Genomic DNA, 23,688 nt, shown 5'->3' on the forward strand with positions numbered 1-23,688 from the left:
TGTAAATTGCATGTAAACGGGAGTGAAGAGCTTTGCTCTTGACATGTAAACATCATAATGCGATTATGAAGTCCTTACTCTGATTATTGGAAACAATCGCATTATTCATGCGCATGTAAATGTAGTCTATGTTTTGAGATTCAAATGTTTGGACACACCAGGCAGCTCCCTAAATTTTTTAGGTTGAACTAGGGTTGCAAAAAGATGGCGGAAACATTCCAGAAATTTTGGAAACTTTCCAGGATTTTTTGGAATATTCCAGGGATTTTTGGAAAGTGTCCGGAAATTTAACGGATATTTTCCAACACTACGTTGAACACAGCCAAAATGCTGTCTAGGTAGGATGCTTGCTAGGTTCTGGTGCTAATTTGCAGTCCTGCAATGTAATACAGCAGCACAGGAGTGACTGTAGTATAATCTCTATAAATTTCACTCCTCCGCTGTGCCTGAAAGAAACCTTTCTATTTGTTCTCATTGTTGAGAAGCACACCTGTGTGAGGGGATTGTCATTCACTGCATTTTGACAGGCTAAGAACAGACTCTTCATTTAGGAAAATAAGTATGACTGCAATCACGTGTGCAGAGGACTTTAATTGGATAACTGCATATGTTATCTTGCACGCTCTGAAAGGAGTTTTATACTTTGACAGTCAAAGTGAATTGAATTAAAAGACAGAAGTGGTTAAGTTAAAGGAGCTTTCAGAGAACAGCTGAAGGATGACGTTTAATTTAATTCTGTTGAATGTCTTTGTTAGTTGCACAATGGAAGAATTAAATAACACAATAACTCAATTAGCTTTACTGTGGTAAAATCACTGTAATGCACAGGCTCAAGTGGTTTAGCAATACTATAAAAGACACCAATAAATAACAACGTGTTTATAATAATGATAATCATTTTGGTTGTGTGTGCATGACCATGTACAATATGTCAACCTCCACTAAAGATCATTGTTGACATCTCTACCATGTCCATAATGTCCATGAATACTAATAGGCCACAGTGCAAACATGTCAGGCTCGGCCTATAGAAAATCCATGAGTTCCCACCAAAGCATGCAGAAATAGTTGGGTCTGAATAACTGAATCAATATGAGGAAGCTGATGGCCTTTTGAAAGCAAGCGCCGCTCGTTCAGCTCCTGATGGAGCCAGTGAACAGACTGAAGGGAAATCTTTCTGAGAAACAAATCAATTCGTATAATTGCAATATCTCCCTTGCGGATATTGTTTGGGAGTTTTTAATTAGAGGTCATTCATTTCTCACCAAACAACCAAGCCATTCCAAGAATAAAGTAAGCTTAAAGCCATTAGCATTGACAACACTGAGATTACTGCCTTATTGAACTCTGTCATATTAGTTTGGTTATTTAATAAAAGCTAAATAACTATGTAGACTTATCAAGAGTAAGTCAGAGTCCCCAAAGCAACTAGGTAGATCGATGCATACAGACGTTTTAATATTTGGTATTTTTGAGTTTGAATTGTACAGCTTTTGAATTGATTAGCAAATTATGATGTGATCAGTGATATTGGCCTGCGAGGTAAGAGGACCACTGCATTAGATAATTCACGATGAATTTTCCATTTCCACTGGAAACCACTGACTTACAGAACAATGACTAACTAACATCTCCCAGACATTTTACAATGGGGCTTCACATTTATCTTTATCAGCGTATGTCCATATATGCTTCACATTTATCTTTGTAGAGCAGTTGAGATGCACAGACCTGTACGAATGTGGTTAGAACAAAAAGTGTCAAGATTTATGTGAATGATTAAAACTGCTAAAATATGAGTGGTGCCTTGATTCGTGATATTACCTGCAGACTATAACCAGATGTTCAGATATGATGATCCTTCTGTAATGCAACCCTGCTTCATCTTCAACAGGTCCCACCAAAAATGATTTGAATCAATTTTTTGTTAAATGAAGAACCAAAGCTAAAATAAAGAAGCTCCCACAATTATACGTATCATCAAACATAAATATCTGACATTAATGCTGGTTATTTTAATCTCTTTTGATTTGATTTTAAACCATATTGGCTTTGACCTTGACACACATAAACACTCTCAAACCCAAGTGAAGATATAAGGTTGCTGTAGAGCATCATTCTGCAGTTTTGGTACAACACAGGTCAAGATTAAGTACATAAATATGATAAAATACAATATTAGTACACAGGTAAAGCAAGAATAGAGCCGTGTGTTTCATAATCTTTCATGATGAGAATAAAGTGATTTGAATGCTTCAGCAACTGTCTGTGGTTGAAGACATACACAGATATCTGTATTGTTCTGAGCAGGGACGGATTGGGAGTAAAAAACAGCCCTGGATTTTCTCCCAAATAGGCCCTCCACAACTACAAACAGGCGCTACTATCTCACAATATTACAGCAATCAATGTATCGCATTTATGGCAAATAACATCACAAAACCCATGGTGACCCTGCTGACAAAAACAACAGAGACCATCACAGAAATTCTAGGCCTAATGGTTTCCACTACAAATACCATTACAAACCATCAACTTTTAACCATTTGTCACGAATCCGATCCATGAATTTCCATCCACTTGCCACCAGAGGTCGCCCTTCCATGATATTGACTCTCGCACCACACAGACTGTTACACATCACCCTGGACTACATTTCCCATGTTCCATTGCACTGATTACACTCACACCTGAAACCAATTACACGCTCACCTGAATGCTATTACACACACTATATAACACCTACCCTGATCCTGCTCTAGTCGCCGAGTATTGTTCTGCATTTTTCACTCCCCAAGTGTTAGCTGCCTTACCGAGCCATTCTGTGTTTTCTTGTTTTCTGTTTTAGTCTCGTGTAATGTATAGCGTTTATCACTCTCTTAGCGATAGCTACTCTACGGAGCCTGTCTAGTTTCCATAGCCTTATCTTAGTCTTGCCTTGTCTGTTTTCTCGTGTCCTGATCTTTGCCTGTGTATCTCGGATTCCCCGTTTCATTAGGATTTAGTGGTTTTAACAAAAGCCACCAATAACAGGTGACCAATTACCAGTAGAGACCAACAGGCGCCATTACATTTTCCATTAAAACCAATACATGTCTATTATAACCAGTAAAACCATTACAAATTTTATTGATGTCTCTATTTTTTTTTTCAGCAGGGGATTGAAATAAATGTATTATTGTATGACCTAAAATACTTGAAATCTACATAAAAAAAGCAGAACACAACAATGCATATGTCATAATAATAAACATAAACCTAAAATCTAGAAACCTGAAACAACAGAATTTTTCAACTTGAGTATTCATGTGTGTGAGTGAGTGAGTGAGTGAGTATGTGTGTGTGTGTGAGTGTGTGTGTGTGAGTGTGTATGAGTGAGTGAGCGTGTATGTGTGTGTGTGTGTGTGTGTGTGTGTGTGTGTGTGTGTGTGTGTGTGAGTGTGTGTGTGTGTGTGTGTGCGAATGTGAGTGTGTGTGTGTGTGTGTGTGTGTTAATCGGAGCAATCACCATATAGGCTACTTCATTTGCTCTATTTTCTAACTCAATAGCTCTCAAATGTAACCCGTTGTAGAATCGCTGCTGTCTCGTTATGAATAAATGGAATAATCACGTCAGACAATGTGGAGTAATAAGTGGACGTTTGGACTAGGGGTGTCCGGGGATTTTACTATAGTGCTCATAAGCTACATGCTCTAGTGTGAGAGACGAGCAAAGGTAACCTGATGTAACTGTTTGCTTTTTTCTTTTAGCTTCTCCCAACCACCTTTATCTTTATGTTTTTTGCTTGCCATCACGAGCCCACTCTCCTTCGCGTCAGTTTCGGTTTATTATAAGCAAAAAACAGATTGCATTAGCGCCCCTTTTGTCAGCGGTCAACATCACTTAATCTGACACTATATCTTTGATGATGAATCAGCCAGGCCGACGGCTGTCGGACAGAAAGTTTTCTCCAGAAAGTCCAGATGACCAGTCCACCCCTGGTTCTGAGCTTTGTGTGGTCCTGAATATATCATCTGCTTTCAAATGCCAGATCAGCTGTTTCATAAAGCTGTGCAGCTACGAGTAATGCCAGAGATTATTGATATATCATTTCACACAAGCATGCTGTCGCTTTTGTTTAAATGCATAGGATCAGTCTTGGGCAAGGCACTGGTATGCTGCGAGACGTTTTGATGGCGCGGGATATAAGTGTTATTACACAGATGCAGCAGCGGTGCAGCAGATATCTCAGCGTACTTCAGATACGATGTGGACTGATGCACAAGCGTTGTGTTCCTGAGATGCAGTGCAGGAGTGCAGCGTATGTCCAGCACTCAGCTGTGTGTGGATGCTGGGTCAGAGAGATCATGAGCAAACATTGTGGGAAAAGGCTGATCATTGCTGTTTGTCTTTGGGATTTCATACATCCACTCAAGAGCTCTGGAAAATCTCTGTTTATTTTTCATAGTATGGCTCTTTCCTGCTCTGTTTGTACACCCACGCCATCCTCAAGACATCCCATAATCAGCAACCAGCACTCAGAGCTCGGAACCACTTTGTCACTTGCATAAAAACTGATACAATATTTGCATTGTGTACATACATTTTACATTCTACCTTAAAGCTCATTGCATGTAATTACATTGTTGACTGTAGCCTAACACATATCTCAGCCTCAACTGCAGTAGATGTGAATCTAGCAAGTACACTGTACACAGTATATACTGACACACAGCATCAAATGCTTAGAATGTGTCAGTGGTGACTTTACAGCGAAATTATATTACTTTGCAACAATTTCATAGTGAAATGTCCAGTGAGTGGCACCAAAAGTGCGTTCAATTTACTTTGAAATAGAAATGAAATAGATGTACATGAATCTGGGAATGTTTTATTATGTTGTTTGTTGCATGTATTGCAGTAGATCAGAAAAGAAATGTCCAGTGCGTGACGCTAAAAGGTTAAAACTCATCGCATTTGAAAATAATATAGCATCTACAATAAAAGCAACACTTTAACCTATAATGTTAATGTGGGATAAAAGCTCATTTACTGAAGCAACCATGTCAGTTTATCTGGCTTCTACGAGTCTTTGAGCTGTTTTATCATGACTTGTGTTTCACGAGATTCGTAACAGTGATGTGTAATGCTGCACCGGGTGCGCCATCGAGCAAGTTTACTACATCAGAAAAGCCTCACATATGGAGCTGATTATGTGATGCTGATGTCAAAATGTATTAGTTTATAAATCATACACTATGATAAAAGTGTTTTGAGCTCATAATATAGTATTGTGAAAGGAACCACATCAAATTAATTCTTTAATAATCGATAATCTGTACCTGTAACCATGATTTGTGTGAAAATGAATTTTTTTTTTTAATAAAAGTGTTTTACTGCCACTAGTGTTCATTTCAGACAAACTGCAGTGAACTGTACAGCATGTAGGCCTATAGGTACACTGGTCCCACTTTATATTAGGTGGCCTTAACTACTACTTACATCAAACAATAAGTACAATGTACTTATTGTGTTCATATTGTATTGCAAAAACACTTTTGCTGTTATTGAGGTTGGATATGGGTAAGGGACAGGTTTGGTGGTATGGGTAGGTTTAAGGGTGGGTTAAGGTGTAATTATATATGTAATTACAAAAATTAATTACAGATGTAATTACATGCAGATATTTTTAAAGTGGAAGTACAATGTAAAAACATGTATGTACACAATAACTAAGCGCATTGTACCAAATGATTAATTTAAATGTAAGAACATAGTAGTTAAGGCCAGTTAATATGAAGTGGGACCAGTACATTTTTGGACTTTTTTTAGCCTCTTTTAGGTTGTAAAAAGTGGGACCAAAGCTTTAAATACAAGTGTGCTTATCTACTTCAGACCTCCAGTGATTCCCAACAAAATACTCTTTCCACTTCTACTTCTAAGTCAAAATGGTCCAGTGTGCTTTTACCAGAATTATGCTGCCATGAGATTAACTATAATTTTGACTCTTGCTTTATAATGTTATGCCTAAACAACTATCATTAATCTTTAAAAAGGGCTTTCGTGCTAAATGTAAATGGAATGCTAATATATCAAAGTACACCTTAAAAGACCACTGACAACAAATAAACAAAATACAGTAAGTGTGAATGACCTCTCAAATGGTATTTACACTCTAAAACAAGCGTGCATGCTGCATACTAATCATTTGGCTTTTAAATGATTTCTGCTTTGATTACATTTGGCTACATGGCACAAAGGAACAGCTGAACGACTCTCTTGGTAATATTAAATATAACCTAGCAGAACACTGTACTGTATTGCCAACAGAGATGAAGCAGTGCATTTAAAGGACGTGCTCATCATGTCAGATTAAGACATGGTGCATTATGAAATCATTCTGCATTATGACAACAAGCCCTCCACTTCAAGAGGACAGTTTTTTCTATTCAGACCTAAATATTTAATCAGTCTAAAATACGCCAATCCACCATAATGGAAAATAATCACTAAATATATTAGAAATGCCACGGTTGTTCGGACATGTACAAATACTTTTTAATGGCATGCAAAAGGTAATAGTTCAGTGCTGTGCTATAGAGCAAACCAGAGCACATTACACATGGAATATTTCACAGGTCAGCATAATTTCTGTAATCACATCTTGATCCAACAGGGTCATGCTGTCACACTATATTACAGGCTTTTCAACAAAAACGCAATAATTCATGACACTGCAACAATTAGGAAAAGTTAACAATATTTTTCTGATGGCAAAACAATGTTTTGATGTTTCTGTAAGTAGCAGAAGCATTATTTCTGTACACTACAGCGGTGTTCCTGTAGCCTAAACACCAAGATCATGTTTTCAGTTCCCAGGAAATGTATGAACTGATGAAATGTATACCATGAAATGCAATGCAAGTCGATTTGAACAAAATTAATGTATGCATCAAATTACAATATATCCCGAGAACACCACAGCTCTTTCTCTCTCTTGATTTCAGATTTATGAACATGCAAAACCACACAGAGAAAACAAGAACTTGTGTTACTGGACTTTGCAACAAGCCCTATAGCTTACCATACAGTTAAATAATGATGTGAGCATCTGACACAACAGCTACCACAGTACTTTAACAGTCCAGCCTCTTGTGTGCAATAATATCCTTCACAAATCACCCAGCTGAAATAAAATCCCCCCTCATAGATACTAGAATATCTCGCTCTTGTAGCACTTAGTACAGTAAAAGAGCAGTAATGCCTTCATTTGACTGCATGCTTTATTTCGACTCAAATTATGGAACAATTATATTAGACAGATGTAACGTTAACAGGTGAGCAATGAAATGAAACCAGCAATTAACTCCAGTCAGAAACACAGCTCTGAGAAAGAGTCAAAGTCCTCCATCAGATCACCAACATATCAATAAATACGACATATTAGAGACATATTAGAGATATGTGTGTGTTCGTCGAGGTCTGATTCCGCAATGCTGCTCTCATTCTCACAATGAAAACACAACTAATAGCACAGCAATGAAAACACATAAAAACATAAGCTTAGTCATAGTGGAGCTCGTCGGCGGATATTGCTGACTTTATTCATTTAATTTCAGACATGTGAACCTCGACCTGCTATTTTCTGATGCTCGCTCTCTCTCTCTCTCTCTCTCTCTCTCTCTCTCTCTCTCAGAGGAGCATCAGCGGTGCTGTCAATGACTATGTGATCGCAGCGGCGAGAAGCATGCGTCGGTCGCGGTGAAGCCGTGTAAACTCACCTGGTTCGGTCCTCTGGGCTCTGGCGTATGTTTGGAGCTTCAGCGCAGTGAGTTTGCTGGAGATCCGGGGGCTGAGAGTAGATTGAAGTGACTGAGATTTTTCCATTACGTCTCTTATATGTTACCCCGAGGGGGAAAGCAAGCAGCTCTCGCTGCACATGGCACATGGTTTTCATTCATTCACGGAGACAAATGCCCTTCATCTGTGAGCAGCTAGTGTGAATTACACACACTCCATCCTAAAACACCTAAAGAGAACAACTACCGCTGTCCTAAAAAGTTAGCGCTAAATGCGTGAAGATATCAGTAATATATGCAGGCTGTTTCCGCCACTGAATTAAAAAATAAATAATAAAACAATTGCAACTTTTTTTTACTTCATTTTTTTTTTTGTGGGCCCCGGGGCTATGACTTACTGTAGGGCCCCCATCACAATAAAAATCAAAATTTTTTATGCATTTCAATTTCACAATTCTTGTTACCAATTCCATTATCACAAAATAAAAAATACTAGCCTAAGTAAAAACAAACTTACTGAAGACAAGTAAATAGTCATGAATTACAATAGAACAAAGAAATTGACTTACAAACACTTAAAGCACTGAATAAGAAATATTATATTGTATAAAATAAATAGACTACAAATAGACTGAATAGTCTTCACTGCATAAATCCAATATACATTATTTTACAAAAGCGATTCGGTCAAGGACAGTGAGTGATTTTCTTTCTAATGTTTAATTTACATTATTGACACAAACAGCAGCAGTAGCTATATTGGGCTGCTTTGCAGGAATAGTTCACCCAAAAATTAAAGTTGTGTTGTTGTTGTTCTAAACCTGAATGAGTTTCCTTCTGCTGTTGAATGCAAACGTATATATTTGTAACAATAGCCTACTGGTAACCAAACAGTTTCTGTGCACCCATGACTAGACACAAATGACTGTGTTGACGAGGAGACAGGCATTTTGACACACAACTATTCGAACATTTAAACACAAGGCGCGAAAAATAACTTGGTTTAGTCAGGCGCTGTACGAGCAAGTGTCAGAAACCGTCTTAACGCGCGCATTTGCCAAAATGAATTCTGCCCCACTGCTTAATGTCCCTGAACAGTTAATTTTTAAACCACAATGCTTAAAATGCGTTTAAATGAAAAGCTTACATCATGACGCGCAAAATGAATTTCTCAACCAATAAGCGAATATACTAGGCCTATAGAGTTTGTTAAAACACAAAAAGCAATATACATCTATCAAGTTAATAATCAAACTAACCTGAAATCTGTGGGGATGATGAGGCTGTGTTTTTATCTGCTCCATGTATCCGGTCCATTTGCGGTGCCACAACTCCCACTCCATCATCAGCAGTAAAATAAACTAGCTGTGTGTTTTAGTGACTCACTCATGTTTTCCCCTCTCTTCTCATTTTTTTCTCTCACTATTTTTTTTTTTTTAGAATAGTTGACATTTTTACTTATCGAAGATTCTTTGCATGACCATTTCTAGATTACACCAGGGGGGTCTGAATACTTTCCGTACCCACTGTAAATGCAGACATTAGGCGCAGCGATCACCTGATAAGATAGGCTACGTGCACAGTTTGTTCAAAAGTAATATACAGTATCTCACAGAAGTGAGTACACCCCTCACATTTTTGTAAATATTTTATTATATCTTTTCATGTGACAACACTGAAGAAATGACACTTTGTGAGGGGTGTACTCACTTCTGTGAGATACTGTATATAATAAATGCATTTGATTGTAAACCAAATTCAAATGTGACATTTTAATCTCTAATGGTAATGCATGGAATTTACAGAAAAACTCCACTAAATAATAGCGCTAAAAAGTGAGGGGCATGGTGGGGCTTCGGCAATCGGCGCTACAGATGTCCGTCAATCTACTCCACAGCCAATCACGGGCCCCCTCCTTGCTCGGGCCCCGGGGCTTCAGCCCCGCCTAGCCCAATGGTTAATGTGGCCCTGATCATATGCAGGCCTTTCCTCCACTAAAAAAAAAAAACAATTGCAACTTTTTTATATAAAATTTTATTTCACAATTGCACGTTTATATCTCGCAATTCTGACTTTTTTTCTTGCAATTCTGACTTCTTTCCTCAGAATTGCGAGTTAGTTTAAACTCTGATTCTGATGGGAAAAAGAGACTCTTTTCCTACAATTGCAAGTTTATATCTCGCAATTCTGCGAAAAAAAGTCAGAGCTGTGAGATGTAGACTCGCAATTGCGAGGGGGAAAAAAGTCTGAATTTTGAGATAAAAAGACGCATTTACCTTTTTTTTTATTCAGTGGAGGAAACGGGCTTCTGTAGTTACACAATGATTTCCATGTATAGAATCAGATAAACAGATAGTTTCTGCTAAAGTTAGATTGTTTCTACAGCTTACAAAAGCCGCGTTGTCCGACTTCGCGCAGATGCTGTAATTACACCATTAAGATGACAAAAACATCTCTCCATTGATGGCTATTCAAAACCAGCTATTTCTTTTTTTCCCCCCAAGAAACATATAAATTGGAAGTATTTAATTAAGTATATACAGTGGTGGACGAAGTACACAAATCAAGTACTTGAGTAAAAGTATAGATACGTATAATAAAATATTACTCCAGTAAAAGTACTCAGTTTTCAATTTTACTCGAGTGAAAGTACAAAAGTACTTGATTTTTTATGTACTTAAGTAAAAAGTACTGATAGATTAATATTTATTTTGCAGTTTTATATAGGCTACTTTTATCATTTAATTTTATATTAGCATATATTTTTTTATAATCCTATTGCTCAAAATACCTGGGATTTTACCAAAATAACCAATAAGGAAATAATGAATATAATAAGGAAAATATCATTATATTTTCATAATGATTTTTTTCTTCTCAAACCTTGTCTGTGGTATAAAACCACCCCTGGCCAAATGCCCCCCGAGGGCATCACTTCCCACTTTGATAATTACTGTAGTTACCATGTTCTGAACATCACATCCTTTCTTTTTCTCTCAGATGTAATCAACTAGGTGGTTGAATTATAATATTTGGACTTTATTTAAAAAACATTACCTCAATTTAGCTCCAGCAAGCTCGTTAGCTAGACAATTAGCATCAGCTAACATTGACTTATTTTTAGCATGGTTATGAGTAATGTGCATGAGTTATTTTATTTAATCTGTGTTACTTCAATGATGATTTATGTTTTACCAGTGACTGATTACTTATGGAGGCTCTTAAAGTGAGAGTATTTATTTATTTATTTATTTATTATCAGTTCCAGAGTCATTCTGATGGCACACTTCTAATAAGATGGATGTCTTCTGTTTCTTTCACAAACTGTTCTGGGAGTGTGTTTGCTGAGTGGGTACGAAATCCCGTGAAAATAGCAGATTGCTTTACGGCAGAAACAAATGCTGTAATTACAACAGTGGTATTCAGTGATTTTCACTCACTTAACTGTAGGGGGCTCCAAATTCACAAACATACACAAACCCACATTGCTTTAAAGGTGTCAGAATGTTCTTATATTTTTTGTTTGTTGCATTTGATGACTGATTATTCACGTGACAAATTTGTGTCTTATATCATTTTCATCTGAATATCATTTTTCAACCTGTTAAGTATTTTGCAACATTCTTTTAACTACAAACAAAACAAACAAACAAACAAACAAACAAAAAAATCAATGATATCCTCCAGGAAGTGGCATCATGTATTGGAGGGAAATCAGCATCACAAACATCCCTGCTTTAAAACAAAAACAAACAGAGACCATCAATGGGATTTGTAATGGTTTTACTGATTATAATGGGAATTGTGTTGGTTTTAATGGAAACGTTAATGAACCCTGTTGGTTTCTACCGGTAGTTTTGTTGTCTTCTATTGGTGGCTTGTTAAAACCACTAAATCATAATGGAGTATGTCCTAAAACACACTACAGCAAACCATTTTTTTAATGGTTTTAATGGTTAATAGCTGATGGTTTGTAATGGTATTTGTAGTAGAAACCATCAGAATTTCTGTTTTAAGCAGGGATCAGTATTATCAATGGATCTGATGAATTCTGGGATGTTTTGCTGGTGTTAGTTGGTTTGAATCACTCCAAAACCTCCATCCTGTTTGATCAAATGCAACAGATTAGTTTGATAATATCAACATTTAAAAAAAATCATAAAATATGAACATGGATTTGAGACTGATGTCCTCATGTAAATGAACAATCATGCACTAAACGATAACGAACTATGGCTCTTTATCAACATACTGTTCATTTTCATGTCCTTGTGTCATTCAAAAAGTACTGCATGAAATTAACGACCCACTAAAAACTCAAATGCAAGTGGACAAAACATCAGGCATACTAAACAATCAGTACAAGAACAATAATAGAATAATAACAGTTGAATGCAGCATGTAATGGCGGAGTTAATGAACATCAGAACGCTCTCAATCCGTCATGGAATGCGCTCACAGAACTGAGCGGAGGAATTAAAGTTGTTTCAGGAGGTGAAGCAGGTTTTAATCTACAGCTCGCACTGTTTCTCACACAGGCTCAGAAATCATTCCAGTAATGCTGTGAGCCCCGTCTGTTACGGTCAGCTCGTTTCGAACCGCAACATAAAATATGGGTCAAACATCATTGTTCAATCAAAACAAATTATTTTATTGTTGATTAACCAAATATAACAATTACCCCAAATAACATAAGTCTAGGAAAAATAAGAACAAAAGGGGGGGAAAAAATAACAAGTAAAAAATAATTATAACAAAAACTCAGCACTACATGACATAAGGGTACAAGAAAAGAGATCAGTGAGATGTCAAATTCTGATCAAGAGCCACTCCTGAAATCTGTGCCCTCAGAGAGTGACGTCCAAATGAGCACTCTCAGTCCTTATATATTCTACTCCCCTAATTACCAATTAACAGGGGGAGGGAAAAGTGACTCAAAACTCCCACAATCTGCCACCAATAGATGAGGAGGACACTCAGGGTCGTAACACCTCCCACTCCCACTCCCATTCCCTACAGAACCTACAAAAAAAAAAAACAATCACACAAGAAAATACGTTAAGGCCATTGATACTCATCTCTGCAATCCCGCTCCATTTCACCCTCAGATCTCCTGGGCCCTAGGACATGAGAGAGAGAGAAAGAGAGGGAAAGAAAAGGAAAGGCACTGAAGACACTACACATACCCTTTACACATGTGAAAGAGCATCGGCAATCAGATTATCTTTGCCACGTATATGTTTGATCTGTAGGTGGAAAGGTTGCAAAATAAGGCTCCATCTCATAATTCTTTGGTTTTTACCATGCATTCGGTCCAAGAAGGTCAAAGGGTTGTGATCAGTGTATACGATAATGGGTCCACAAATTGAGCTCAGATAGACCTCAAAATGTTGAACAGCCAAAACAAGAGCTAAAGCCTCTTTTTAAATGGTGGAATAAACCAGCTGATGATGATTAAATTTTTTTGAAAAATAGCTAACCGGATTTTCAATTCCATCAGCATCTTCCTGTAGAAGAACAGCATCCGCACCACAAGCACTGGCATCCACTGCGAGAAGAAAACATTTCTGAAAATTAGGAGCAACCAAGACAGGAGCGTTAGCTAAGAGAGCTTTAGCGTTATCAAAAGCAGACTGACATGGCTTAGACCAGATAAATGGTTTCTTTGGACTTAACAAATCAGTCAAAAGAGTAACTACACTTGCAAAATTCCGACACAACTCTCGATAATAACCTACCATCCCTAAGAATCGAGTTCATGATGGGTAGCAGGGGTAGGGAATTTACCAATAGCATCAACTTTAGCATCAATTGGTTTTACGCAACCCTGACCCACCACCTTGCCGAGATAGGTTACGGTAGCTTTTCCAAAGTCACATTTGGCAAGGTTAATGGTTAGATTGGCTTCGGCCAGATGTATAAAAAGGTCTCGAATTTGGTCAAGATGTTCGGACCAAGAAGAACTAAACAGCACGACATCATCTAAGTAAGCCTCGCATCCCGACAATCCAGACAGTACTTGATTTACCAACCGCTGGAATGTAGCGGGAGCGTTTTGAACCCCAAAAGACATGACATTGTACTGCAGGAAGCTATCGGGTGTAACAAAAGCAGACAGTTCCTTAGCACGGGATGTCAAGGGCACTTGCCAATAGCCCTTCAGAAGATCGAACTTGCTGACAAACTCTGCGGAGCCAACACGATCAACACAATCATCAATTCTAGGTAATGGATAACAATCACGTTTTGGTAGGGAATTTAGATTCCTGTAGTCCGTACAAAAACGATACGAATTATCGGGCTTACTCACCAAGATACATGGAGAACTCCAAGAACTATAGCTGGATTCTGCCAAGTTATGGGCGAGCAAATAATCCACTTCTTTCTGAAGTAGTTCCCTTTTGATAGGGTTAACACGATACGCATGTTGTTTTACTGGTTGAGCTGTTCCAACGTCAATGTCATGCTCGATAGCATGAGTTTGAGTAGGGACATCAGAAAAAAAGAGTAGGAAACTAACTCACCAATTCCACTATATCTGCCTTTTCTGACTCAGACAAATGAGACAAATGATGAGTCAGATTAGCAAAGATATCAGAATTGTTAAGTCGTCCTTCCACTACTCCTTGCGAAGGCCTGTTCATTTCTCCTGTATCTACTGGACCCAAATTCTCCACCATTTCTTCAGATAATTCTGAAGTGCCCTGACCAACAGATGAAGTAGTTGATACAATAGCAACAGACAAAGATGTTACAGGAGTCAGATAAGGTTTTAATAAATTAATATGACAAACCCGTAATTTCTTCCGGCAATCAGGCGTATTTAATAAATAGTTGTTATTGGGAAAACATTTCGCAACCGTATAAGGTCCAGTAAACCTAGCCTGAAAAGGACTAGTCAAAAACGGGTAATAAAGCCAACACTTTGTCACCTACTTGAAATTCTCTGGATTTAACCTTGCAGTCAAACAATCTCTGCATCTTCTCTTGAGACTTACCTAACTTTCTTTGAGCAATGGCTCTAGCTTCATAGAGTCGATAATGAAAGCTATTTACATAGTCTAAAACATTCTCTGGTGGTTCAGAGGTGTTCCATTGATCTGCCAAGACAGCAATAGGGCCCCTGACAGTGTGTCCAAACACCAATTCATTAGGACTGAACCCGATGCTCTCTTGTACGACTTCACAGATAGCTAATAACATCCAAGGGAGTCCCCTCTTCCCAGTCAAAGTCAAGTTCGACACAATAGGATCTCAAAAGGGACTTCAGGGTCTGGTGGAATCTTTCCAATGCCCCCTGACTCTGAGGATGATAAGCACTTGAGATGTTATGAGTTACTTTAAGTTGTCGCATAACTTTAGAGAAGTATCGAGACAAAGTTCGAGCCTTGATCAGACTGAATAGTTTTCAGAATTCCGAAGATAAACATGAAACCTGTCAAAGCTTTTAAAATTGACTTAGTAGTAATTGATCTCAAGGGATAGGCTGCAGGATAACGTGTAGATTGACACATTATAGTCAGTAAATAAGCACGTCCAGCCCTAGATCATGGTAACGGACCAACGCAGCCGATAATCAAATGTTCAAAAGGAGTTATAACAGCAGCAATAGGCTGTAAAGGAGCCGACGGAATTTTTTGATTCGGCTTCCCTGTCATTTGACATATGTGACAGGAGCGTATATAATTAGTTACATCTCGTTTGACTTTAGGCCAATAGAATTTGCTCAGAATTCTGTTATAAGTCTTTCGCACACCCATATGACCAGCGACAACCTCGTGAGATAACTGCAACACAGCTTGCCGAAAAGTAAGGGGTACAACAATTTGGATCTTGCAATCTATTGAAACGTCAGAATGCATTGGTTGTTTCCTACAGAGCAGTCCATCTCTAAGAAAATAGAGAGGGAACGAATCCTTGTCTCCTCCCTTCTCATCCACCAAAGAAAACAGATCTTGGAGGGTGTCATCTGACTGTTGTTCCTTGATAAGTTCATCTCGAGTAACACTATAAAGTGGAGACAAAGAACAAACTCCCATCTCAAACCCTCTCACCAGTACGCGGGTTCCAGTAGCAGTACTATCAGACAAAGGCAGGAGTCCTTCCAGTAAAAAGGACTGTGCGGCCCCAGTATCGTGAAGGATACAAACAGGAACATTCTTCTCGGAGCCAGGCAAAGACACAGTGCCCTCTGTAAGAAGTGGTGCATAATCATTATGACTCTTAGTATTCTCAATCTCCATCTCAGAGATATCCCTCTGCTCATTTTGTTTTTGTACAACTTGGACAGGACTATGGTTTTCACGCGATGTAGAGATTAAACCGACAGTTTTAGCAGATTTAACTTTCTTTTTAAGAACCGTACAATCAGAAATTTTTTGTCCTGCCCTTTTACAATAGAATCACACGATCTCTCCTTTCATGCGTGTATTAGCAACAGCATGATCCATGGAAGAACTCGAAACATGCTGACGTGGTACAGTTGCTTTGCTCTTACTCAAAACACTTATCTTAGGTCTAACATTATACAAATCATTTAAATGACTGGTCGAACCTCGGTGAGTAAGGACAAATTCATCGGCCATGAGAGCAGCATCCGACAATTTACTCACCTTATGCTCATTTAAATACATAGCAACAGCATTTGGTGCTGATTCCAAAAGAATCAACTCCCTGAGGGCACTCCAGAGGGTTGTCTTGCGAGCACAGAGGATAATCGGAGTTGAACGACCAGCATTAGAAGATATCTATAGGTTACGCTGTTTAGCAAAGTCTATCAGCATCTGTAAGGACTCTACACATCCATGCCACCACATATTTGAACCTCTGCCGTCTGGTAGGCGCTATAAGGCATTCTATGCCCGTTCTTCACGTTTGAGGAACAGTTTTATTCCCAGAGCCATTAATGCTCTGAATCAAGCTAACAAACTATTTTAGAGGTGTAATAGTGACGTAATAAATTTAGGGGGGCAATGTTTTATAGTATTGCTTGTTAAGTCTGTTATGTCTAATTATACCTTAGATTGTTACTTTATTTATTTGTATTAATTTATTTTTAATTGTATTTCGTGTGGAGTTTGCATCTGAAATTTTTGTTGGTGGGTACAATGAAAGTTGTATGCATACAATAACAATAAAGAAATTCAATTCAATCCAATTCAATAAATTAATTACTTCATTACATTTCTAGAAGCTTGCGTTCTGCAAGTGAACGTTGCTTTATTGTTCATCCTAAAGAGGCACAAAATCACTTTTACAGACTTTTACATTAACTGTTCCCTCCTGGTGGAATGACCTGCCCAACTCAATCCCAGCAGCTGAGTCCTTAACCATCTTCAAGAAACGACTAAAAACACATCTCTTCCATCTTTATTTGACCCTCTAACTCTAGCACTCTCTATTCTAATTCTTTAAAAAAAAAACTTGCCCCTTTTAAACTTGCACTCTATTCATTTGCTGCTTTTCTTTAAAAAAAAAACTAACACTAGCTTCTATTTTCTTTGTGTATTCTATCTATTTGTTTTCTTTTTATTTATTATACAATTAATAAAAGCAAAAAGACCTCTAACACTAGCTTGCTCTATTCTTTTTCTATTCTATCGGTTTTCTTTTTATTATATAGCCTAATAAATTTTTTTTTTTAAAAAACCTTGCTACGTGTACCGCATTAAGCTAACTGAGACTTGTTATAGCATATCGTTGCTCTTTTGTTGATTTTGATTGCTTCTATTGTCCTCATTTGTAAGTCGCTTTGGACAAAAGTGTCTGCTAAAGGACTAAATGTAAATGTAAAAACTGGAAAGAAAATATATTAATATTAAATATCATTATATTAGTTTTATTCAATTCTATGCAACAGAATCAGAAATAACCTTTTTTGACTAATTATCCAAATCAGAGCAGACCAGTGAACGAGAGGGTTATTTTACCAGTGTTGCCATGTTACAGCACAGTAGCGCTATAGCAAACAAGAACAAGTATACTTCATAGAAATTTCTCGTTGGCGTGTTATTTATACACATTCATAGTGTGGAATATTGAGCAGAGCAGAGAGTGAAACCTGCGCACTGAACACTGCTGGCCATTTACAGCCAATAATTTTCGGCGGCCGAAGTTTTGGTGCATCCCTGCTTAAAACTGTAGTGCTCATGGTGTAAGATGCTGAAAAACATTAATATCTGGAGCTGCTGCTGTAGAATGATGTCTCTCAGCTGCCACCAATCTCATTGATTCACCAAACTAAAACATGTGCTTTTATTTCCAGATTGATTAAGTTATTATGTATTTATTTTTAGAGCAACTGCTTTAAGAAATGTGCTTCATTCCCATTGAATGATTTTCCATTTGTGGTCGCATGCTGAGTCAAGAGAATCATGATTTGGCAACTATTCACTCAATTTGCTAACAGTTTTCACTCTTTTGGTGTTAAAAACTACTGGCAGGATTTCCTAAGAAAATGAAACATTTATGACCCTGGACCACAAAACCAGTCACAAGAGTCAAATTTTGAAATTGAGATGTATACATACATTGTTAGGATAGGACCATATTTGGCTGAGATACAACTATTTGAAAATCTGGAATCTGAGGGAGCAAAAAAATCTAAATATTGAGAAAATCATCTTTAAAGTTGTTCAAATGAAGTTCTTAGCAATGCATATTACTAATCAAAAATTAAGTTTTGATATATTTACGGTAGGAAATTTACTAAATATCTTCAAGGAACATGATCTTTACTTAATATCCTAATGATTATTGGCATAAAAGAAAAATGGATAATTTTGACACATACAATGAATGTATTGTTGGCTATTGCTACAAATATACCCCAGCGACTTAAGACTGCTTTTGTGCTCCAGGGACACATTTGTGATAAATAGGCATGGGCAGTTATTTCTGCAGCTGACCTTATTGCATATGCAATTGTAGGAGTTTCCTTTTCAGACACAACATTTATGGAAGCAGTATTTAAATGAGAATCACACAACACGATTTACTAAGGTTTACTCTGGTCAGTTTGCTGCCATTATTTAATTATGTAAAAACGTGTTCTGGGTTCAGCATAAGTTGAGCTGTATCACCAGTATCTGTGATATGCTGTTGAGCACCACATTATACAGCACTGCGCTTACAGTGGAAGTCTTTCAAGAGAAGTTAGTTAACAGCAGAAATGTGCAGCTCATATTTTGGTTAACATATTTATATGAATTCTTCCATAAAACTGTATTTTGACACTCGTCTCAGTGTACCAGCTCCAGACTTCCACAGTAAGTCCGTCACTGTAAACACAATTGAAAGCAAAGGTTTTAGAGGACACTTGAAGATGCTCAAGAGCTGGATCAGAAACACTGCAAATGAAGGCTGAGGAGTGTGGTACAGTGGCAGATTTGGGTCCATGCGGGAGTCTCTCAATAGTTTAATTATTAGTGATGGCTGAGTAGAGCGAGTGTATAGCAGATGGCGGACTGGCCGCTCTGTGCTCCTCCAGTGACTTCAGAGAGAGCGAGTGGTGAGCAGACAGATGGTGAAGGTTTGTTTAATATGCACTCAGCCACAGTGGCAGCAAAAGACCAAGTCACTGAGATTCAGGGATGAGCCCTCTCAACTGATGGACAGGTGTTTCTGCAGAGAATCCAAGGATTCCTGCATGTTTTAGTCTGGCGAATCAACGAGATGGCTAAAAGCAGCAGCAGCAGCTCCAGATGTGTCGCAGGTGAAACGCTGAGCAACCGCTGCTGCACATCTGCAGTCAAACAAACCTGATCTGACCATTTCATGTCATCAAAATGATTTTTAAGCACCTTACGTCATGAGCACTGCAGTTTTAAGTAGGGGCGTGTGATATATATCGTCTGCGATACTATCGTAATTGTTGTTTTAACGATGTGTGATTTGACATTATCGCGTATTTTACAAAAAACATTCAAAACACAGACAGAGTTCACACATGACGTGAAATCTAGACTAGTGTGCATTTAGAGTGTGTTCTTTCACTGTATGATTCAGTCAATAAAAATACATTTAGAATGATCACAAATTCAAGACATGGGGCAGAAAATGTAAATATTTATACCACTTCATATAGTTAATCAATTTCACACGAAGAGTGTCGTTTTTTCTCCAAACATTACCATGATTACAAATGTGATTGATTTTTTACAACAGTTCAATAAACAAAAAGTTAATGAAGAGACTTGCGTTTTAGACACATTTCCTGCTTTTGCACTATTTCGACAACAAAAATAACTCCAAACAAAGCCACAGCGTCTTTTCACAGCGTTTTGCGTCTTTGAGCAACATGACGGTGATTCGTTCCTGAATGAATCAACCATTTAAATGATTCGGTTCAATCGCAATGACTCACTTATTAACAGTGACTTGCTGCCACCTACTGGCGGTTTTAGTTTCACATTTAAAGTATCTTTTTAACATTTAAATAATTTCAAATATCAGTATTCAATGTTTTATGTTTAATATATCTAAATATTATTTATGCATTTGTAACTGCAGGTTAAATGCATTCATGTCCTGCATTAAACAGTGTGTAAATGTAAGAATATGATTCAAAAGATAATGCACTTTTAGAAAAAATGGCGTTGTAAAGGTAAAAATGCCCATAAAAGGTAAAAAAAATGAATTTAAACTTATTGAAAAAGATTAATTTCTATCAGTACGAACTGACCACCACACAGAATATGAAGAATATCAAAAACTTTAGGAGTCAGCTGTCCATGGTAGTCCTTAAGATATTAGCACAATAACACACTTAGCAAAATATCGTCTAATTATCGTTATCGATAAAATCCCAGAAAATATCGAGATATTATTTTTTGTCAATATTGCACACCCCTAGTTTTAAGACAGTGTGAACAGAGCTGGAATCAACTGCAAACTCCCATTAACCCTCTAGGGTCGAAGGTTTTTTTCTTGATGACCACGAAATAAACTAAAAACACTCCGTCATTTTTGATCGTCCAGATAAGAGTAAGATATTGTTTGAAACGGTGAAGGGTCTACTTTTATTTGTGTGCAGTCATAATAGCAACAAAACAATGTGCTTTTCCTCTGCTGTGTGTCAAGTTTCATCACAGACATGTAAATAAAACAACCTAAACCTCCGCGAACACTTGCCTCACAGACATGAGAAATATATGCATAGAAAGCTTGAAATGTCTACTTCTAAATGAAGCAAGTCACGTCAGAAACAAATATTCTCTGATAAAGTAATCTGTATGAAACAAACGCGGGCTCCAGTTTTTCCCGTCTAAACTCATCATCTGTAAAGTCAACAAAGCGTGAAGATTTCCTCAAGTTCATCTCGGCTACTCTGTTTTTGGAAAAAGATGCGCTGAGAGGAATAACCCAGAATTTACCTCAGAAGAAGAACGCGATGTGATGCACATGGCTTGATCCAGTGGAGGATATCATTCTGATGAGTAAGATTACTTGCGTCTGTTGTTATTGTGTTATTGTGACATAACCTGTACACATTTTACTAGTTAGACTTTCCAAACTATAATTCCTGACTACATGTATGAAATCAAGCGATTTCATTGCATTTAAATGTCTCACAATACCAGGATGGTTTTTTAATGTTCTATATAATATACAACCACAAGATATAAAAGTAGTGTCAACACTATGATATTAGAGTCTAAGAATGTCTGGCTCAAAGGTGTGTTACTGTTTAAGTCTGTGTTTAGATCAGAATGTTTAATCATGTGTCCTTGACCTTTTCTGTGTATATTTTGATTATACCGTGTTGTAAATAAAACACAAATACTCAAACCCCACACTATTTTACTCTCCTCACTCTCTTTCTCACCTGCCTCGGTTCAGTCACATTCATATTGATGGCCCATTATTCGGGGCCCTTTGTCTCTCAGGTGTGAATCACTAAATATTCATGGCCATTGTCACTCCCTCGCATAAGGGCATTCTATCACAAAACATGTTTTACAGATGTTAGATCAATATATTGTTTTCTGTAAATGATTGAACAGGATGATTTTCAGGATGAGCAAAAACTCTACCACATCCAGTTCTCAAAAGTCTTGTGAACAAATATTCTGTGTGTGTTCCTTATTTCAGTGACTTAATGTTAGTTTTTCCCTAACCACGCATAAACGTTTTCTCAAAAACACAAACGTGTACATTCATGCTGCTCACATATTATTGTAGCCCAGTTTGTGCTGAATACAGTGTAATCAGACTTTAGCCATTAATATGTTTTTAAGATACTGAAAAAATAACCAAATGTCAGGGAAAGTCAAAACTTCTCCAGGGCCCCAAAACACCCTCAAGACCCCAGAGGGTTAAAATGACTGGATGAAAGGATTTCATCCCATAATTTCACAGAGAAATTATCAATATGACCACACCTTAAAGGGATACGTCACATTATTTCCATTTTAGACTTTTATCTTGAGGTTTTGGTTTAGTTTCCTGTTTCTTGTTCTTATCTTGTAGTCATTGTTGTTTCTCCAGTTGTGTCCAAAATCACTCACTTGTTCACTCATTCACTCATCCCTATATAGCAGGGGTTCTCATAGTCGACATTCAAAGGTCCAAATCTGAATTTTCATCAGTGTCAAAGGTCCGGACTAATTTTATGAAAGAATAAAGTGCCCTTTGCATTCAAAATACATTAATAACAAATGCAAAAGTGGCAAAACAATTCATTTAAGTGTCAGCATTAGAGGTCAACCGATATGGGTTTTTCTAGTGATCGATGGCCAAAATATGATATGCCGATTTTTTGGACCGATATGTTTCGTCTATTTTCTCCCCCCCCACCCTTCATCTCATAAAAGAGTTTGAATAAATGTTTATCGCAGGCACAAGATGGTAATAGTAATAGTAGTAGCCTAATTCATAGTAATAATACATAGCTCAAAACGTAAGCTCCTTGTCAACACAATTCTGCAGCTTTTTGTTTATGTTTGCTGACAGACACCAGTATGAAGGTATTTTTGGTGCAAAACAACTGAGCGTCTGTGACAGCGGAATTTGTAGTTGTAGAAAATAGCCACACACGTGTATCAGTAAATCTGAAGTCACAGACAAAAGTTGCAAACTTGTAGGATGTTTTCTTACATATATATTTTTTTCTTGGATGCGTTTTCTAGCACAAACACAAGTGCACAACGACACCGGCGTGAATCTGCTGCTACGAGTCTCAAACGCGGTTTTTCAATCGCAAAAAGTGAAAAAAAAGTGATTTGCAAAAGTGCAAAAGTGATTTGTGCATCTGTAGAGGCAACGGCGGGCACTCTTCAGAGATCAGAGAATAAAAAATAAAAATGGATTCATCCTATATTCCCTGTGAATATTAAGCCCTAATGTTCCCTGTGTTCCTGTTCATTAGTTTTGTTCTTTGTTTTCATAGTTTTCTGAGATACTTTGTGTTGTTTTGTAGATATTTTCTAATAAATCATAACTCTAAACTCAGTTTGAAAAAGGGGTAGATTGGTCTAATTTGAATCTGAAAACTAAGACTGATAAACCCTTGGCTAACTGCTAGTTGGTTCAATTAGTTCTTAAGACAGACAGATCTGACTTTGAGTTCGCCTGCATTACATCCATGTAAACTCTACCATCATTTACTCCAAACCCTTAAGATTTTTGTTCATCTTCGAAACGCAAATAAAGACACTTACAAACACATTTCAAATATATGTTTCAGCACATCAAATATGGTCAACGAGGGTTCAAATGCACTTGCTTGACCAATGAAGTTCTGTATTCATTTGGATTACTTTCTGAAACATCAATGTTATGGTCCTACACTCTTTCAAATGAGGGACAGAAATCTTTCAGGTTTCATTAAAATATCTTCATTTGTCATTTGAAGATGAATGAGAGTCTTTTGGGTTTGGAACAACATTATCAGCAGCACTGATCATGATT

The sequence above is a fragment of the Sinocyclocheilus anshuiensis genome, unplaced genomic scaffold (genome assembly GCF_001515605.1).
Source record: "Sinocyclocheilus anshuiensis isolate Anshui unplaced genomic scaffold, SAMN03320099.WGS_v1.1 scaffold1320, whole genome shotgun sequence".
NCBI classification, from domain to species: domain Eukaryota; kingdom Metazoa; phylum Chordata; class Actinopteri; order Cypriniformes; family Cyprinidae; genus Sinocyclocheilus; species Sinocyclocheilus anshuiensis.